We start from the raw sequence: 18,898 nt of genomic DNA, 5'->3' as shown, positions 1-18,898 counted from the left end.
CGGCAATAAGGACAGTGTGTTATTGGTGGAGGAATAGGCACATAGAACAATGGAATAGAATAGAGAACCATGAAATAGACCCACACAAATATGTCCTACTGATTTTGTGTGTGTGTGTGTGAGGAAGACCAGCCCTGAGCTAACATCTGATGCCAATCCTCCTCTTTTTTGCTGAGGAAGACTGGCGCTGGGCTAACATCTGTGCCTATCTTCCTCCACTTTATATGGGACGCCACCACAGCATGGCCTGACAAGCGGTGCATTGGCGTGCGCCGGGATCCAAACCCCAGGTCGCCAGCAGCGGAGCGCGCGCACTTAACCGCTACACCACGGGGCTGGCCTCTGTCCTACTGATTTTTGACAAAGATCCAAAAGTAATTTAGTGGAGAAAGGGTAGCCTTTCAACATCTGGTGCTGGAGCAGTTGGACATGCATATGCCAAGAGAAAAAGAAAAAAGAAAAAAAGGAACCTCGACCTTAACTTCACACCTATACAAAAGTGAACTCAAAATGTGTGATGGAATTAAATGTAAAATGTAAAAGTATAAATCTTTTTAGAAAAAAACTTAAGAGAAAATCTTTGGGATCTAGGGCTAAGTAAAGATTTCTTGGACTTGATACCAAAAGTGTGACACATGCAAGGTAAAATTGATAACTTGGACCTTATCAATATTGAAAAATTTTGATCTGTGAAAGATAATGTGAAGATGATGAAAAGACAAAGAGAATGTGTCTGCAAAGCACATATCTGACAAAGGACTAATATGTAGAATGTATAAAGAATTCTCTTTATCAAAAGTCAAAAGTAAGAAAGCAAGCAATACAATTAGAATATAAGCAAAGACATGAATAAGTTCTGGGCATCTAATGTACAGCATGGTGACTATAGTTAACAATACCGTATTGTATACTGGAAAGTGGCTGAGAGAATAAATCTTAAATGTTCTTACTACTATCACCACAACAAGAAAATGGTAATTACGTGAGGTGATGGATATGTTAACTAACCTTATTGTGGTAATCATTCACAATATATGTGTGTATCAAATCATCATGTTGTACACTTTAAACTTACACAATGTTCTGTGTCAATTGTGTCTCAATAAAGCTGGAAAAAATCAATGTAATTAACTATATTAACAGACTACAGAAGAAAAATAACATATCATCTCAATAGATCCAGAAAAAGCATTTGACAAAAATTTGACATCTATTAATGATTTAAAAAAATCTCAGCACGTGGGGAAAAAAGGCAACTCCCTTTCAGGGAGTAACCCACAGCTAATATACTTAATGATGAAAAATCAATGCTTTTCCATAAGATGAAAAACAAGACAAGGGTACTTGTTCTCCCTACTCTTATACTCTTATTCAACAGCATATTGGGAGTCCTATCCAATAGAGTAAGTCAAAAAGAAAAAGAATTAAAAGACCTCCAGATTGGAAAGAAAGAAACTAAAACTATCTCTAGGCTCAAATGATACAGTGTCTGTATAGAAAGCCTCAGGAACTTTATAAAGAAGCTTCTAGATCTAATAAGTGGGTTTACCAAGGTATCAGTATATGAGGTCGATATAAACAGTCACTTGTATTTCTACATACTAGCAATGAACTTGAAAGACTACAAACTTGATAAAACAGTACCATAATATTGAAATACTTAGGTTTAAATCTAACAAAGTATGTGCAGAATCTGTGTGGTGGAAACTAAAAACACGGATGAAAGAAATCAAGAGCACCTAATAATTGGGTTCTGGACCCAATTCCAGTGTGTGGAGGGGGGTTTTCCCTCACACCATCAAGCAATTCTCTGACACCAGCTGGGTGTCCTACATTCAACTCAATTCTGACACTATCTACCTGGAGATAGCATCAGATCCTACAGGTTAAGGGTTCAATCCCACAAGACTGCCCCTCTGCACCCCCTCCCCACAACTTCAGATGCCAGTTGCAAGCCTAGGTTATCACCTGTGTTTCTGACTAACTGGCTATAGATCTTAGGTTCCAGCGGCCTCCTCCTTGAGTTCAATTAATTTGCTAAAGCAGCTCACAGAACTCAGAGAAACATTTTACTTACTAGATTACCTCTTTATTATAAAACGATATAATTCAGGAACTGCCAGATGGAAGAGATGCATGGGGCAGGTTACAGGGAAGTGCCACGGAGCTTCCATGCCCTTTCTGAGTGTGCCACTCTCCTCAAATCTCCATGGGTTCACCAACCTGGAAGCTCTCTGAGCCCTGTTTTTTTGGGTTTTTAAAGAGGCTTCATTACATAGGCACGATTGATTAAATCATTGGCCATTGGTGATTGAAGTCAATCTCTAGCCCCTTTTCCTTCTTTGTCTTTGGGGGGGTGGGGGTGGGGTGGGACTGAAAGTTTCAACTCTCTAATTACGTGGTTGGTTCCTTTGGTGACCAGTCCTCATCCTTAGGTGACCTAGGGGCATTCCAAAAGTCATCTAATTAACATAAAAAAAGACATCTTATCACTTAGGTGAAGATCAAATATATAGTTCTTATTATAAATCACAATATCACACCTAAATAAATGAAGACATACACCATGTTCATGGATTGGAAGACTTGATAACGTTAGGATGTCACTTCTCCCCCAACTGATCTGTAGATTCAACAAAATCCAAATCAAAATACCAGCAGTTATTTTGTAGACATCAACAAGCTGATTCTAAAATTTGTATTGAAAGGCAAAGTAGCTAGAATAGTCAAAACAGTTTTGAATAAAAAGAACAATGTTGGAGGACTCACCACTACCTAATTTCAAGACTTACTATAGAAGCTAATCAAGATAGTATGGTATTGGTGAAAGGATAGGCACATAAATCAATGAAACAGAATAGAGTCTAGTAATAGACCCTCATAAGTACAGCCAACTGATTTTTGACAAAGGTGCAAAAGCATTCAATCAAGGATGGATAGTTCTTTCAATGAACGGTGTTGGAACAACTGGACATCCAAATGCTAAAAAATAAACCTCATACCTTATGGAGAAATTAAATTAGATCATAAACCTAAAGATAAAACTTAGAACTATACAATTTCTAGAAGAAAACATAAGAAAAATCTTTGTGATTTTGGATTAGGCAAAGAGTTCTTAGGTATTACACCAAAAGAACAATTCATAAAAGAACAAATTGAGCTACCATCATCTCTTTATCTTCTCATATACACTTCTAAAAAGTCTAAACTCGTCTCTACTTCTTTACCTATCATTTATCGATGAAGTTAATGCAGTCAGCTATCTGCCTTTATCCCCTACTGAAAATTCTCTCTTTATGTTCTACAAAACCTGCTAATTATCACATGTAACTGGGCATTTTCACTTCTTATCCATTTGGGCCTCTGTTGCATTTGACATGTTGATAATTCCCTCCTTGAAATTCCTTTCTTGTTGTCTTCCATAATACTATTCCTCTTAACACTTTCTCTGTTCTTCCTTCAGTTCTACTCTCATGGTTTCAACTGCCAAAACATCATGGAGGGGTACTTACATGTCTAACTCTCTGATACACAATTCCAATCAGATGCCCCAGCATTATCTCAAATTCAGGATGTCTGTTTACACTCTTCTTATCCTTTCCCCAAAACTCCTCCCCTTTTTTCATTCTGTAACTCCTTTGCAAGCAGCATAACCACTTATTTGTCTCAATTAGAAACCTGGAGGTCTCTCCCTCACAGCTCACATTCCATCAATCACCACACCCTGCTAAATATTTCTGGAACTCATCCCCCTTTTCCCAAGTTCAAGCCCTCACAATATTTCACCTAGATTATTGTAATACTCTTTCCCTATTTTCATTATTACACTCCTCAAATCCATCCTCATTCCAATTCAAATGATCTATCAAAAATGCAAATCTAACCTTGCCATCGTTTGCTTAAAACTCTTTGAGGGCTCCCTGTATTTCCAAATTCCATAATATGGAAAATTTGGCCCTCTGTTATCTAGCTACTGCTTGCCTTTGCTGCCATCTTCTGCCACTCCTTTCTTCACTATGCTTCAGTGACACATAAATGTTTACATTTCCTCCCACACACCATGTTCTTTCTGTTATATCTTTGCTCAAACCATCCTTTCTGCCTACTTCTTACCCATTCTTTAAGACTCAGTTTAGGAAACCTTTCCTGAGCCTTCTAGGCTGGAATAGGTGCCCTCTCTCTGCTGTTACATAATACCCTGTGGTATAACTCTATCTTCCATTGTAGGAATCTGTCTGATCACTAGATTGTGTAGTATTTTAAGATTTGGATTTCTCTTTCATTCATCTTTGTATCCACATCATTTAGCACACAACCTGCTATTCAATAAATGTTTATCAAATGAATTGAATGAGTGGTTGTTGATTTTACTTCTGTAAAGCTGATCTCATCAAAGTATCTTCTGACCCCTTAACAACTTTAATTATTCTATAATATGTCTTATTTCTTGGACATCAAGGAGTATAAAGCATGATATACAGGTTTTGAAATTAAACTTGTGGAAAACTACCATTCTGAATGACAATAAGGGCAAGAACTCAATTAAGAAAATATTTTCACCTTTTATATTTTTCTATGAACTTGGTTTAGCAGCCTGGTCAAATAACTGATATTGTTCCATTGGTAATAGCACTGTGCTGAAGCTTAGGTGATCCACTGTACAAACCAACATTTATTGAGTACATTATCTAGGAAGTGAGAATACAAAGATAAACAAGATTAATTTTCAAAGGATCTCACACTTTCCTGGGAACTAAAGAGAAATGAGCAAATAATTGGAAGGAGTGTCTTATTTTGGCTATGGGGTAGGGAGGCAGACTTGATGGATTTTTTCCTGCTGTATGCCTGTTTAGCATCAATCTGTTTCTAGCTACAGACTCACCATAACAAATCAATGCATTGGTCAGGAGGAAAACAGCCAGGGATTGTGCATAGGTAAGAAAATTTTAAACTGCTACTGGGAAAACAAAAACAAACAAAAAACCCCACAAAACAACAGCGCAAACCAAAAATAAAAACAAACAACCAAAAACCAAAACAACCTTAGAGCACATATCTTACAGATAGTAACATCACCTTTCTAGTTTAAGGACAGTTCCTGATTCATCAATGATTGTAGTGGTAAAGAAGTGCTTGTTTTAGTAATGAAGGCCCTGAGTTAGACTACTAACATTAGAGTCTCTCGTTTGGACTTTTTTGAGGCATGAGTTATTTTCCAGGGTTGAAACAATCATCAAAAACTCTATGTGGAAGAAATACAGAAGATGGATAATTATTCCACTCTTTTTTTCTAAAAGACAATTATTCAGCTCTGGCACCAGGCATCACATTTCTCTTTCAATTAGGTCAAGTCGTCTCTGCAGAGCAACCAAAACACACGTTCATTCATTTTGCCAATAAACTTGCAGAATGGTTGCATAATCTTTTCATTTTCTATTCCTCTGTTTTAATTTGGAAAAAAGCACCAAAATTATTATTTACCAGACAATTGATTTCCATTAAAAGGCATTTCTTTAAACAATATCATTTATACAAAGTCAAACAACCTGTCTTCATTAAGCAGGCAATTTGATTTGCCTTGTAATATTTTTTTATTAGATGAAGCAACCAACTTGGACTTTTTCTTTAGTTTGTCCTAAATAAAACTACCAGGATTCTTTAAAAACCTACCTCTCTTCTATATATGCTGTGCATAATAAAATTTTTATGAAATTTCTTTGTAAAAGAGTATTTTTAGGAAAAAGAAGAAAATTTAGTTCTGGTAACCACCAGCTGCCCTACCTCCTATGTGTAACCCTGATTGATGCCTAAGTCCAAATACCTATGCCATATTTCCCCCTCACCTACCCTCCAAATCAACTGTGTCTCCTCACCACTTGTCTTAATAACTACTTCTCATTTATAGAATGTGGTATGTTTTTCCAAGTGTTCATAATTTCCTACAAGAAAAAATTTAGAGAATCATATATTTATAAAAATATTTAAAAATAGATAATATATTCAGATGGTGCAAAATTTGAATGGTACTAAAGAGTGTGTGGTAAAAAGCAAGTCTCTCTCCAACCCTTCACCAGCCACCCAATTTCCTTCTTCAGAGATAATCACCATTATTACTTATTTGTTTCCTTCCAGAGAAATGCATGTACGAGCATACAGGTGTAAAAATACATCATGGAATTTTAAAGATAAGCCTCAGAAATAATAAATATTATGCTACAGCATCTTTTCTCATCTGTCTTCTATTAGAAAGAAAAGTTAAACAGTTCAACTGAGATGTACAAAAAGTAACACACAAATCTTCATGCTCTATACTAGCAAGACTTAAGAGACTTAGAAGTCAATTTTACTTTTTAAAAATAGTATGAATTCCTCTGGCTTTTTAAGGCAAAAGAACAATATTCTTGAATAAGTGAAACATTCTTTTTTCTACGGAGATGCACTAAGTTTTCTGTTGACTTTTACTCCTTTAGAGTTACCACATTTCTTGTGGACTCTTCTCCAGATTTGAGCATTTCCTTGTAAAGGTTTAAGTTGGTTTAGAGAGAATTTACTTCCAAAACTTAATTAACATTAAACTTGGAAAGCCATTTGTCAATCCAGTAGTGAAAGAATGGCACTCTTGAGGTTTTTCAGATTTTCTTTTACCTTGTCTTAAATTTCTTTGAATCACTAGTGAGGTGATTTTGCTATGCCTGTGAGCGGAATCACTCTTAAAACAAACAAACAAATGAAAACAAAAAAATAACAAACTAAAAGTACACTCTAATTTATGTGGATTATAGAAGAGCTCAAATTTTGCTTCTTCCATTTTCTCTATACAATAGTTATATTTAAGACATTTCTACCTGTCAGATGATCTCACTGATGGGAAACTTCAAAAGGACAGGAAGATATATTTTCATATGCCTTTGCTCCCTTAAGTGTGAGTGGGTTATTTTTCTCCAAATGTCCATCAACAGGGGAAAGGATAAATAAATTTTGATACATTTATAACTAATATACTATATAGCGATGAGAATGAATCACTTATTGTTACATTCAGTATGGGTGAATCTCACAAACTACCCAGCAAATATTATAGCATTACCAGTACCTTAGAGGCCCAGTAATTCGCGAAGAACTAGTCTTTTGATTCCCACTTTTTGCATGTTGAGAAACACTCTTATTCCTTATTTCCTCTCCACACAACCATTTGGTTTCGAAGGGTTAAAAGAGTGCTTCACTTTTGTCTTCAGGACTTTCTCCAAGTCTCTGACTCTCTTTCTATAAAATTTGATGCTGGCCCTTTTGGTATTCATGCATGAATAGGTAACTAGGCAACTGGCTGAGAGCAATTGTAAAATACCTCAATTATGAGATTCATTCCAATTAGAGATATAAAGTGTAAAAAAAGTATGCTTTGGAATTGACAAGATTGATAGTGGGTTTTATCCTTGAAACTTTATCTATGAGAATTCTTTGAGCCTAGGTTGTTGTTGCCTTTCCCATAGTGAAGATTTACCAGTTGCCTGGGGGGCGGTTCCAACCTCGAATCACTTTAAATTATACTCTTTGCTCAAGATATTTTTTGGCCATGCAGGTAATGTGAATTTGGGCTACAAATTCCTGGGGTAACCAGCTAGTGGTTATGATGAGTTCTCAGGGTAGATATTTTTTCCATTCCACCCAGTATCAAGGTTAAGATCAGCAAGTTTTTTTGCTGTCCCTTCTGCATGTAGGTTTTAATATTAGTTTAGTTTTGATTTGATTTTTCTTTCTCATTTACCCTTACACCTTTGGGTCCCATCTTTATGAAGAGTTTCTTGTTATATTCCACACCTTGGGCATATGGGCTTTATCTCCTGTCCCCCTTCCATGGCCGTGCAGCTGTCAAGGCAAAAGCTTAAAGTCTCTAGGATCCAGTAGAAACTCTCAGGATGAGACTGATTTTGACATTAACTTAAATCCCAGGTTTCACTTTGTTTGACTTCTACAGAAGTCTTCCTATTGTATCAGATCAGCAAAGCACTTAAAAAGATGTTCTTTTTTGGTTGAGAGGTTAATCGGGGTAACCAGTCTGCCATCTGACTACTCTGGAAACTCATTCATTCATTCATTCATTCATTCATGATGATAGCTTTAGGATGAAAACAAAGTGTCTGTCAATACAATTATAGCAATGAAGTCATAACTATTCTGAAAAATAACTGTTCTATATATTGCTTTAATTTGAGGAACTGCTTTAGCATTGTTCTTATCTTCCTAAATTCTAGCTTGGATAACAAAGTGATTAATGGAAATGGAAAATCTTGAGACAAGAAATCGCAATATTATTTTTTTGAGTTCTCAGAATTAGGAAGACAGCCCAAGCTTTTTTTCCCAAATCATCTGTCTGGTTTTCATAACTGATTTAAAATTTGGATTCAATGAACATTTTCTGAGCCAGAAGAGATGCTCACTACCATCACAATTTTTGTTTGTATTAATTATTGCTTATTTAAACTCTTTTGGTTTATAGTTTGCAGTAAGTCAGACTACATAGTGCCCATCACAAAATTGGCATATCTCTCAGTGTACCTTAATTCCACCTGAAATCAGTCATATTAAGAAAGTTTATTCTATCACATATTATTTGAACAGATAGAATATCAAACTATGCAGCCACAAATTAAGATGGTGAGGCAGCATAGCTGTGAAATGCACGACATCAACAGAGATAGACAAATCTGGGTTGTAGCACTTGACATGTAGAAAGGTTTTCTTTGCCAGCTTGCTTATTTGATTGGCTAGGTATAGAATTCTAGGCTGGACTGATTATTTTGATATGCATAAGAAAAATGGTGGATCTTAGGCTATATCTACATTTAGTGAAAAACACAATTGCTCAGGAGTGGTACAAACATTATATTTCTGAAGGGTCAATATGTTTACTTTGGGGCACACTCATGGTTAAACTAGGCAGTGAAAGTAGAGAAAATTTGTAGCTCTGCTGATTCACAGCATGCTTTTTGCATAAGTAGGTATGTTGGTTAAAGAGACAGAGCTGTGAATAGCAATAGGTTCTACATTTGTGGCTAGATTAGGTTAAATCCTTTTGTTATGTGCTCTTCTTCTTTTATTATACTCATCAAACTTATAATAATGTATTATCACTTTTTCCATTAGACTGTAAGATCTATGAGGGGAGAGCATTTGGCTATTGTTTGTCTGTAGTTCACTGCCTGTCACATTGCTGTGTTTTGAGTACACACACACAAACACACACACACATAGATATATTTATTTATTTGTATTTTAAAATTCAGTTGTTATAGCTGAAAAGTGAAGGACAGAAGGTGGAGAAAGAACTGTTTATCAGGTGTCCCTCCCCTTCCCCCAGTACTGCCCCCCACCCCCTGCCTGCCCCTGCACCTTGTCATTAAGTTTAAAGGATGAGACAAAATACCCAGTTGTGAATTTTCAATGCTAGGAATGAATTAGCAGTACCACAGGAAGATCCTTAGCTCTGACAGTGGATTCAGTGTTTCAAACCAGCAAAGCAGAAGGTAACTCTAAGCACAAACTACTTTCCATTTCCAATCTCCAGATCTCTCACCATAGAATAAAACATTTAAGAACATACATTTGGCAGCAAAGTAAATGCCATTTGGTTGACAAGGTAATTCCCCTATTAGACAAAATTTTAAAGTCAGTTTGGTCTAAAGTAAATTTAAAAACATTAACAGACCTGTTAATCTTCTCTCGTTATTCAAACACATCAGATAACCATCAACTTCATTTTTTTTTCCCTTAGAGATCTTTTTCTGGAACCCACTGTCCGCCTCTTCCTGATTGATTGCTTTCTAGGTTTGCTGCCCAGTCCTTTCTTGAAACTTCCCTTTACCATCATCCTTGGAATTTCTTTCACCCCTCTACTGTGGGGAGTCATTTCTTTCTTGGAACGCATGTCTTCCTCTTTCTTGGTTTATTCCTCTTTTGGTGGTGCACATCTTCCAGTAGCTTTTGGACAAAGGGGAAATGAGAAGTACATTTTTTGAGTTCTTACCTCTCTGAAAATGTCTTTATACAACTGTCACATTAGATTGGCTATGTATAGAATTCTGGGTTGGAAATAATTTCCCTTCAGAATTTTGAAGGCAATGTCTTCTTCTAGCTTCCATTGTTGTTTTAAGGAGTGCAATGCCATTCTAATTTCCAATCTTTTGTAAGTGCACTATATTTTGTCTCTGGAAGCTTTTGGAATCCTCAGTGTTCTGAAGTTTCATTACAACATGCTTTGATGCAGGTCTTTTATTTATTGAGTTGAGCACTTGCTGGGTCCTTGAAGAAACTTGTGCTCTTCAATTGTGGGAAATTTTCTTGTATTATTTCTTTAATCATTTTTTCTTCTCTGTTTTCTATCCTTTCTCTGTCTGGATCTCCTGATTCTCAGATAATAGACCTCTAGCATGGAGTCTAATTTTCTTGTCTTTTCTATTGTCTATTTATATTTTTATATTTTTTCCCTAGATTTCCCCAACTCTATTTTCTAATTCTTCTATTCATATTTTTTCATTAAGCAAATAAAATTTTTATCTGCGACCCCCAAAGTTAAGCTTCAACATATGCAATCTTATATTTTATTGTTAAGATATAGTAACTTTTATTCAGATACTTTGTATTTTAATCTTTAACTACTTCTTCTGATTACAAAAGCAGTAAATGCTAGATTAAAAAAAAAAACAAAACTTCAAAGAACACCAGGAATATAAATAGTAGAAACTGAGAATTTCCTATAATTCTGTTACCTAGTAAGAAACCCTTTTAATATATATTTTTTAATTGAAGTATAGTTGACATACAATATTATGTTAGTTTCAGGTGTACAACATAGTGATTTGGCATTTATATACATTTTAATATTTTTCTATGAAAATTTTAATGTGTATGTGTATAGTCATACCATGGATACTATTTTGTAACTCAGAAACAAAATGTCTTGGACATTTTCAAAGTCTCTATTTTTAAAATGACTGCACAATATTCCATTTTGTAGATATACCATTATTTATTTAACTATTCCTTTATTGAAGGTTATTTGAGATTTTATAATTTTTTTGTTTATACAAAAATTCTGCAGTGAAAATCTGTGTACATATATCTTCATACACTTGTATGATTATATCTGTGGGATAATTTCCTAGAATTGCCATAATTGAGGTCAATGGATAAAGTACTTGTTTTTAAATGTATGGCATACATTTCATAACAATTTAATAGTCACTTTGCTGCTTTAATTGGTATTTAAGATGTCACAAGAATTGCTTTTTCTTCTATAATCAATGTTGTATTTACTCCTGGTTTGTTACTAAACAGCAAGCAGTTGCAATAATTACCATCTTAATTGTTTATGAATCAATTGTAGAGCCTGAAGAATGTGTATAAATAAAGGTAAAGAGAGACCAAATAAGCCATGACCGGCTCATTATCCTAAAGGCATAAACTTTATTATCAAATATATGAGGTGTACATATCCCCATTTAAATGCTTCATCAGGCTAGAAATAAAACACAATGATTTGTCAAGAGAATGGGAATACGAATTGCCTATTTCCAAGATTACTCCCAAAGAAAGGATGTGTCAGAAGTTGTGGATCATTTCTGGGCAGATATGTAGAAAGCTTGCTTTTTCAGAGTGTTAAGGCAGCACTCATGGACCAAAGATTATTCTTGATTCCAGTAAATCCTGGTCTATCTCAGTGATTTTCAGATAGACGACATCCTACACTCATGCCAGGAACTCCAGTCCCTGCTAATCTATTTTTCCATTTCTAAAATATGTGTAGAGTGCTAAAGTACTTATAAGTATTATCTGAGAAATAACTAATGAACATGATTGCCCAACATGCTAAAAGCATAAAGGGCTATAGAAACCTAAATAAATTTATAAATAAATTTCTGCTAAATTAAACTTTGTCCTCTTTAGAATGTGTGGAATAATCAACTATTTAAAAATATATACATTTTTTTCTTCCACACTTAGTGTATTATATATAGCCTTCAACAAATATTAAGCACTAATGGTCATTGTTATACATTTATTGTGGCATTTGGAAACATGTTTGAGAATAACTAAGCTTAAGAAATTAAATTAAACTTTCAGAATCCTATTTAATGTCATTCTTGAGTTATATAAGTAGGTAGCAAACGTTGGAAGTGAAATCATAAGAGATGATAATGGCCAAAAATGTATATAGATAGCACAAAGCTTATTAATTACTTTAACTTAATTAATACTAAGTAATTAATTAATTACATAGTGGATTATTAGGGGAAACTGGGATAATTTGGGAGCATATTTCTAACATTTTGAGGATGATGACCTAAAAATACCCAAATGTCCTATCTTACCTCTGCCAGAGAAAAGGGGCTATAGTTTTTTGGACCTTGGGACTGAGCCCTTTGGCTACTTGTTTGTCTGACCATTTTCTTCATTTGGAATAAATGATCCAAATTATATTCATCCCATGTATTCGTTACTCTTATATAATGACCTAAAAAAATCTCCTCTTTACTCCTTCCTGACATTTACCTTTTTTTGCCTCTCTCTAGAGCTCAGAGACCCAAGTGTAGTCTCTGCTCTGCTATTGACTTACTCTGTTAGTCACTTTAACTCTCTAGGCTTTGCTGTTCTTATCTCTATAATAAAATATTTAAACAAAATAATCAGTACAGTCTCTTCCAGTTTTATATTTTGAGATTATAAAAAGGTCAATCCCTCCATAACCCTTCAATGGCTTTCTGCCGTACTAACAATAAAATCAAAACCTCTTTCGATGGCCTATACGGCCTTACATGATCAGCCCTGCCTCTGTCTCCTACTTCCATCTCATGCCGCAATCCTGTGCTCACTATAAGCCAGCCATATCAACTTCCTATCCGTTTAGGGATCAGATCAAATAGTACCTTCTCAGAAAGATTTTCCTTGACCCCTTTATTTAACTTAAGCTACCTCATGGAAGTTACTCAGGCACTATCAAATTACTTTTTAAATCTCCCTCAACCAGTTATTATCTTTGTGTGTTTCTTCTCATGCCAAATGAGGATGTTAGCTCCATGGAGATGGTACTTGGTTTATCTTATTTATCCTTGTATTTGCAGTGCCAGCACAGTTCCTGGCACACAAAAGGTGTTAAAAAATACTTGCTAAATGTTTATTGTTGGAAGGAGACTGATAAGGGTAGAAATGATATATGAACCAAGAAGCAGGGGCCAAAAGAGGCCCTATGGTATATTGTGGTGTTTACAATTGTCAATGAAACTCTGTAGTCTACTTAAAACAACCACACAGCCAAACAGTCAATCTAAATTGATGTCCTGGGTACCTCTGATATAAACCATAGGAGAAATTGCAACATTTAATGGCTTTTTCTCAGGAAGATAGTCCTGTTGAGAGGACTGAGAGTGCCATAGTGCACTTATAGGTCCCCATTGTTCTCTAACCAGGGCTTTCTTCTTTTACCTCTTCTCAGATTAGTCTCCAGAGATAATAATATTAGGAAATCTAAACTGAAATGGACCCTAGAGCAATTTCAGGGAAGAAAGAATCAGGGTGAGGTTTGAATGATATCAAATATTTTATTACTTAGCTTTCTGTTGTTGTTACAAAAGTGCTAGTACATAGGGCAGAGAAAAACTACTGGAAAAAAACCAGAATTTGGGATTTAATCAAGTGTCTATATGATTTAACCAAAATCCTAGAAGGAAACAGTTTAATAACTTTTTTTTCAAAAGTAATAAAAAAAGCAACTTACTTCATATAAAATTAACATGTATCCTAGGGTCTTAGACACCTAAGTTTAGGCTTTGCTCTGCTGTTGACTTACTCTATTAGTCACTTCAATTCTTTAGGCCTTAGTGTCCTTATATATATAATAAAATAAATAAAATGATCACTATGGCTTCTTCCAGTTTAATATTTTGTGATTTTATGATATGGACCAAGTACTAATATGTAGACCATGAACTTTGCCTTTAAAAAATTTGTCTATTGAAACTACATTTTGGAATGAGAAATTGTAATGTCAGAACTAAGAGTGGAGCTGAGTATTTAGAAAAAAAATAGAGACCATATTGTTTATATATTCTTTATAATTGGTGCCTGGTAGCAGGCACCGATTCTTTGGGTGCTATAATTGAATCAGACCTAAGTTATGGCTTATTTAACTATCTCCAAACTATCACGATAGAATACCTTTGGATAAGTAGATTTTCCGCCAAAAGCATACCCACCGCATTTACAATATGTAACTAAAATAAGATCATTAAATCCCATTTATTGGAATGAGAACTAAATGGCCACTGGAGATGGCCGGATTGATCCTCAGGCAGAAGGTCTTTTTCCTTTTTCCCTAGATATCCAACAGAAAGTGTTTCATCTTAGTATTGGCTTTGTCACTATCCACATTTACATGGATAAATATGGTTGACTGTTATGAAAATTACGTCACAGCTATTTTTCCTACTTTGAACAAAGTGACCTTTCTCATTCACATTCACCTGCTGTCTTCCATGTGTCACAGAGGAATCAACCACCATGTGAGAAATGAGTCATCTATCCAAAGAAAATGCAGCCTGCTAAGACCCATTCTTCTTTTACTTAACTCACATTAGCTTGGAAGTTCAACTATAGCAACTAGGTGGGATTGTTTACTCAGGCAACATATGCAGATGAATCTTATTTATAATGTTTTATGTAAATAACAGTCATGTTAATCAAGAAGCACCATAAAATTGGAATTGCTTTGTATTATGCCTGAGATGGACATCATACTCACCACGTGCTTATCCACAGTGTGAAGAACCATGCTATGGTAGCAGTTGGAAGACAGAGGCAGCATAGTTGAAAAAATAATCCCTAAACTACGAGGAGGAAGCAATTGCCCGAGAAGAGACTCCAGATGAGCCCCAGAACTAAAGCAGTCCTGTGGATATAAGATAAGTACAAATATGATATAGTTACACAGTGATTTGTAGATTTTAAAGTTTTTTTGCATTCATTCTCTCATTTGAATCTCGTTAGCTGGTGAGTTAGCAGGACAGGCATCGTGATTGTATTTTAGAGATGAAACAAGTGTCTTGCTCTTAATAGACAATCAGTGGTTAGTAAAAGTAAGGGCATACTTCACTTGGGCATTTACTGATATATGTACATTAGAATATAATTTAAAAGATCTCCACTAATTTATTTTCTATATGTCTGGGTAGAAGGATGCTGACCAAAAGCAAATAAATTTTGACACAGACTGAATTGCCAGGTAACATGTCATTATAAAACTAGATTCTACTCTTTTGGTATTCTAATTGACTACACATAATATTAGAAATTTCGTGTTGGCTATATAAATGCTTTATTACAAAAATACAAGATAGCTTCATAAAAGTTGTCTAATACTGTATTTTATTGTTTTTCAAGTATTGATTTGACACCTATTTACCTTTATTTAAAACTTTACATTTTATTTTGTGTTCAGCTCATACTCAAGTTTAAAATGAATGCAAGCATGATGTGGGGGCAAAAGTTACATAAAAGTAAACTGTTTTGTCATTGGAGTGAAATTAGGTCATGGGATTTATGGCAGCCATCAGTTCAATGAAATGGTGCCCTCTTATTGTATCTTTAAATCATTCCATTTTTCTATGTTTGCACCTCCATTATCCTCCTCTACTTTCAGAAGGCACACTTTCTTGCAGGTCAGTTTACAAAATGAACAAAAATGATCGATATTTATTATTGTAGTGAAATCAGTACTCTGATTTATTTGCACAAAGTTAATTAGGACCAATTCTTTGTATTCTGCTAATGAAAACTTCTTTTTTTAAATTCAGGAGAAACATTAATACCTTTCTTTCATCATCCTTAAGCAGCTGTCTGGCATAATAATGATATTTTAAATTGGATGAAAATCTCATGGGGTAATAAGACACTTAAATTTGTTAGTATTTCTTATATTTTAATGATATAGTGACAATGACAGCCTTCCACATTTCTTTTAACATTCATTAGGTCACTTAGGCCTTATATTGTGTGAAGAAATAATTATCATCAAAACATTGTCTCTTACTCAATATGAAAAACATTCTAATTCAAATTTAATCAAACGAGTATCAAGAATGCTAAGGGAATGAGATATATCTCTTTTGTGAAGACAGTAAAAACTTCCACTTCGCTATAGCCAGGAATGCTCCATCCAGAGATGGTCCAAGAGACTCAAGGAAACATACGGTTTTAGCAGCTTGATGAAAGAGCAGAGCCTTTACTTAAGGAACTATAATTATAAAGACCTATAATCATCCTGCTAAATCAGGATGGGGAATTCTCAGCACCTCGCAGTAATTATCCAGGGATATGAAAGAACTAAGAACACCTGGAGGCTCTGAGAAGGTACATGACCTGAGGCAGGGTCAGCTTGACGGGCATGTGACCTGTGCAGTTGCGCAGGGCCAGGAATTTAGAAGGGCCCTGCACTTAGTTTAATGCTCCGATTTTGCTTTTTTGAAATGCTTAATAATTTTTAAACAAGGGGCCCTGCATTTTCCTTTTGCTTTGAGCCCCACAAATGTATAGCCAGTCCTGACCTGAGACCACCTGAGAGAACTTTTTTTTTATTGAGGTCATAATAGTTTATAACATTGTGAAATTTCAGTTGTGCATTATTATTTGTCAGTCAACATATAAACATACCCCTTCACCCTTTGTGCCCACCCCCCCACACCTGCTTCCTCTCTGGTAACCACTAAGCTGTTCTCTTTGTCTGTGTGTTAGTTTATCTTCCACATATGAGTGAAATCACATAGTGTTTGTCTTTCTCTGTCTGACTTAAATTTCGCTTAACATAATACTCTGAGAGAGCAACTTTTTTTTTTTTTTTGAGGAAGACCAGCCCTGAGCTAACAGCTGCCACCTCCTCTTTTTGCTGAGGAAGACTGGCCGTGGGCCAACATCCATGCCCATTTTCCTCCACTTTATACCATCTTCCTCTACTTTATATGGGACACTACCACAGCATGGTCTGCCAAGTGGTGCATCGATGCGCGCCTGGGATTCCAACTGGCGAAGCCAGGGCCGCCGCAGTGGATCGCGCGCACTTAACCGCTTGCACCACCGGGCTGGCCCCTGAGAGAGCAACTTTTGAATGGGGTAGATGATTAGTGAGAAAGTCCCATGCTAGCAGCGTTGCCAGTAGGGTACATTGAGCAAACTGTAGAGTAGAGAGCAGTGCATACTGGGACCTCCTAGGAGGAGAGTATTGATTTGGAGAATAATGAATATTTTGGGAGGACTTGTGAGGAGGAAAGGTGAAAGGATGAAGGTGCATGCTTCTTTCCTTTTGGTACCTTATGTCCTACGTTATTTAAAATGGATTTCCCAACTGGCTTTCTAGATCAGCATTCTCCAAAGGTTTCTAATTGCCCACTCCTATCATTATAAAAACATGTAAACATTCATCTCCCCAATACAGGTTTATTAGTTTAAAACTTACATATTTCATTACTATAAAACTATATGTCAGCATTGTCAAATAGAAATATAGTATGAGCCACAAATGAGAGCCACATATGTAATTTTAAATTTTCTAGTAGCCAAATTAAAAAAATAAAAAGAAACAAATGGAATTAATTTTAATAATGTGTTTTAATTAAGCCGATATATCAAAATATTGTCATTTCAACGTGACATCATTATAGAAATTATAATGAGATATTTTATATTTTTTAATATTAAGTCTTTGAAATCTGGTATATATCTTAAGCTTGCAGCATCTCAATTCTGTCTAGCCATGTTTCAAGTGTTTAATAACCATGTGTGGCTAATGGCTACAGTATTTGATAGTGTAGTTTTATATATTTTAAAACATATAAAATATAAATTAAAGATGTATGAGGATAAAAAAGATAATATAAAAGGAAGTTTCAAGTTCTAATATTTTTTCCCCATATTCTAGTGAAAGGCCTTGCAAATCCCCTGGGATGTATGAATCCCACATTGAAAACTAGTGGTCTAGAATCATAATTGGATTTACCAAGTTTCTAGGTATGACAGTTCTGAAAGATGAAGTTTTTTATGCCATGGTTGGCGCTGATGCAAGTATTCACACACACACACAATCGTTTCTTTCAAGAGAAGGGAATGTAGAGCCTATCTCTTGATGGGAGGATTGTCAACTTTCACCTTTAAGAAGAGTGTGTGGGATGAGATATATTCTGGCAGCGATCTTTGGAAAATACAGTCTGCCACAATTCCTTACCATTGTGTAATGTTGAAGTTCTAGGAAACTGCACTATACTGATCCCTCTGGCATACTGTTCCTTACCTCCCGGCATATACATATTCCTCTTTGGGAAGCTCAGAAATAAATATGAGAAACGGAGTGGTAGTTAGAATATATCAGGTCATGGAAGACTTTTTGTGCCATGCCCTGGAACTTGAACTTTATCTCATTGGTGACTTTTTAGCAGGGGAATAGTGTAGTCATTGTGTTTTTAAAATAGGTTCCTCTGACCGCAGTGGCAGGATGGATTTAAGAGGCCAAGACAGGACCTAAGGCAAATAGAAAGCCAACTAGTGTGTTACAGCAATGGTCTCAGCTTGCTCACCAAATCTCATCAGATACACATGTTTGCTTATTAAGACGTTCTACTTGGAGCACTTGTCAAGTGAGGTTCTAAAAATGGTAACAGAAAGAAGCAATTGAAAAAGCTTGTAATGAAAATGTTAAGTGTTTGAATCTTAATGACTTGGAGCCTATGCTTAACAATGTCCACTCCTGTTTCCTTCTCCGCATTGCTCTTCTGCTTTCCTATAAATCCAAACACACTTAATTTATCTTAAATCAAAGAGAGATTCTAAGTGAAGACACCTTCAGCTGTCTCTGTGGCAT

The 18,898-nt window shown here is 35.5% G+C and overlaps 1 long non-coding RNA gene across 1 annotated transcript in view; it reads left to right on the top strand.

Annotated features, from left to right (window-relative positions):
• Nucleotides 1-14,953, top strand: part of LOC131400804 (uncharacterized) — a 48,105-nt gene extending 33,152 nt beyond the window's left edge. Inside the window, exon 3 of the long non-coding RNA XR_009217459.1 lies at nucleotides 14,812-14,953. This is a non-coding gene — a long non-coding RNA (uncharacterized LOC131400804). The remainder of the gene's footprint in view (nucleotides 1-14,811) is intronic.
• Nucleotides 14,954-18,898: the final 3,945 nt, after the last annotated feature.

This window comes from Diceros bicornis, chromosome X, assembly GCF_020826845.1.
Source record: "Diceros bicornis minor isolate mBicDic1 chromosome X, mDicBic1.mat.cur, whole genome shotgun sequence".
NCBI lineage: Eukaryota > Metazoa > Chordata > Mammalia > Perissodactyla > Rhinocerotidae > Diceros > Diceros bicornis.
The sequence above is the reverse complement of the archived record's forward strand: the minus strand, read 5'-3'. Positions and strand labels throughout refer to the sequence as shown.